Here is a 3,274-nt window from a genome sequence, read left to right on the forward strand (position 1 = left end):
TTGAATATGCATATGAAACTAAGCACTAGTGTGCTGGCCATTTTTTTGGGAGGGGAGGAGAAGTGGAATTTTTCGTTTAGAGATATTTTTAACAGATTTCTAGCAGTTTTTTTTTTTTTTTTTTAAAGATCACTTGTATTGAACATAGGATCAAACATCTAAATCATTTTGTGAAAAAAGGTCCTGACCCTGTTGGTAACTGTGCCACTCATGTATGCAATGTTCTGTACCTCTAGCTGACAATATAGGCTGGCTGCTTAGATTATGAACTTTTAGTGTCATAAGTAGCAGAATAACAGTGTTCATAAAATGTTATAGGTTGCCAACTAGCAGTGTCGTAGGTTACAAACTAGTAATGTCATAGGTTAGAAAACTAGCAGTTTCATAAGTATGAAGATTTTTTAAAATATTTATTTATTGCTATTTACAACTGTACATTATAATACATTTAGTAAATCTGATCTAAGTTAAATTGGAGTGTTACAGGCGTGTAGAGAAACTACCCATGTAGCACTCTAATGACATTTTACATTAGCTGGTCTCGCGGCCATCTTCTTTTCAGGCGCCTCGGAGATTTATCAGGAATGGAAGAGAATGCAAGATTAGAAACAAGGGGGTTTGAGTGGTTAGAGAGTTTATAATGGAAGGAGTGATATCTGGTCTGGTTCAGGCTTTACCGGTTACAAAGGGAAAATTAAGGTGTTTATGTATGATTTTATTTGTAACAAAGTAAGGAGCATTGAGGATTTTGGATTGTAAGGATAGAATATGATAGGAATTCGAAGGTTTAGTGGAGCCCCAAAGCTCAACTCCATATGTCCAGAGTGGCCTTATTACAGTCATGTAGTTTAGTCTTTTGTAATGTGTTGGAAGTTTAGACCGTTTGTCTAGTAAGTGCTATAATAGTCGAAATCGACGTGCAGTTTCCTGTCTTTTCAGTCTTGTGTCTTCCAGGTTAATCGCTTGTCCAAAAGTAGTCCAAGGTAGCGGATCTGTTCGACAGAGGTAAGATGAAGATGTTAAGGAGAATATGAAGGAAAGAAAACTGCCTCTAGCGACAACTACTCTTTTCAGGATAAACATGAAATATTTTATCAAAGTGGGTAGCAAACACCTGCAAATTATTTACTACCTTATTGTGATATAAAAATTACTGAAAACAGTCTCAGTCAGTAACATACATGGTCGTTTTAGACTATACGATGCGTGCGAAATGTGCAGCGGCAGTTTATATTTAAACAATAAGAAAATAGTTCAATTTATGAATCATGTCATAGCATGATAAATTTTTGAAGAAAATTATAAAATACAAGTCCGATGGAGCCATCCAACATACGAAACACTGGTTTTCTCTTACATCCCTTACTCATACATTGCATGTAGTGTTCACTATTCATGGAACTCTTCAGTAACTTCACATAGCATAGGTGCTATTATTATTGCGTAAATGGTGGTATTACCAAACTTTGTGCTCTTGAAGAAACAAAGGAAGTAGAACAAATGTCATTGGAAGAAAGGAGCTCCTGAATCACTAATGAAGCAGAATTAGATTTAGTATTCCATATACCAGAAAAGCTCATTTTTTTTAAAAAACTGTTTCATCACAAAAGACTCAATATTCAATCACAGGATTGTGTTGAACCTCGAAAATAGTCAATTTCGAAACAGTTGAAATTGAATATTCAAACACCCTGCCTTATACTACGGTCAGAAGAGAAGATTCTGAAATCCTGCATTTGAGCGATTCAGAAGCTTATGAACTAATGCAGATGTCCCATTTAATGTGAATTTGTTTTAGTATATATCGAAATGTGAAAAGCATGAACAGCCAAAGTAAGGTAATATTAGTGCTATAAACAAAAAACTAAGTGGAACTAGAATTGTATGAGCCCACTCGTACAATGGACAAACGATTAACGCTGAATTTTAATGAAGCTTTTCCTGGTTTATTCAAGAGATAGACATGACCAGCAGTAAACAGTATTAACTATATAATTTTATATGTGAATATGTGTTATGAACAGTATTTGTTGTTTATCCCATTAATCATGGGTCTGGTTCTCTAAATCGTTCAGCCCCCTTTGTTAAGAATTAGTATTTGAAAGTTGGAAACGGTTTGAACAGGTTAACGTCAGAAAATAATATCTTGAGTTTGCTAGGTCCCAAGTTGTAGTTTTAAACTTTTTAAACTAGCCTTTAACTTTTAAACGGTGCACCTCAGTGAAAACTCAATTCAATACTTAATTAAAGATCATTAATTTATAATCCATGGGATACATGACAAAACATCATAGGATCAAAGTTGCATATTATTTTGACTTTGAAAAGACTAGCAATTTTGAAGACTTGCGTCCAGAAAATTATTTAAAACATTGTATGAAAAAGTAAAACTTTTGTTCTATACGTAAAAATCTAGTTTTGTCTGAGCTATTTTGATTTATTTGAATTTTAACCAACACTCCCGTCTATATACGACGGTTCTGTTCTCTGGTCAAATGTGTTCATTGGTTTAGTTTTGTAACCTTTTTATTTTCTACTATGCAAATATGTTTAACTTTATCTGTTTTTACAATCATTTTCGTAATTATATACATATTTATAAAAAACCTAAGTACCCTATGTTCATATTCAAATTAGGTTCAATTTATTTAAATTTTTATTTTTTATTTTTTTTTTATATAAAATTTTTAACAATTAAAAATTGTAAGATTGTTACGAAAATGTAAACAGTAGAACATATTTTTTTTAAATATTTAAATGAAGAGAATTAATACAATCAGCCAAAAATTAAGGACACTAAGTATTAGTGTTCAAATATTTATTAATATAATATATACAGAAGTAGAAGAACAAAAGAAAAAAATAATAGAAAAATTAAAGAAAAAAATGCAGCAATAGAACTTACTGAATTCAAAGATAAAAACAATTAAATTTAAAATAAATGGAAGATGTTCCAAGTGTGGTAAAATAAAAACTAAAATAGTAATAACTATTTTAATTGAGTTAACGTTTCGCCCAGTGCTGATGTTAGACGTTTCGCCCAGCAACGTGGGGCGAAACGTTGGCTCAATTAATATAGTTATTATTATTTTAGTTTTTACTTTACCACACTTCCATTTATAATTACACACGGTCAATCACCGATCTTCCAGTAAATTATAAATAATAACAAATATATATAAAAAAGAAAATACTATCATGACCTGTATAAATAAAAATATGAATCGATATAAAAGATCAGGTCCACTTAGCAACAGTTTTCGAGAGATAAAAA

Source organism: Halyomorpha halys, unplaced genomic scaffold (genome assembly GCF_000696795.3).
Source record: "Halyomorpha halys isolate HHAL.00 unplaced genomic scaffold, Hhal_1.1 Scaffold455.1, whole genome shotgun sequence".
In the NCBI taxonomy this organism is placed as follows: Eukaryota; Metazoa; Arthropoda; class Insecta; order Hemiptera; family Pentatomidae; genus Halyomorpha; species Halyomorpha halys.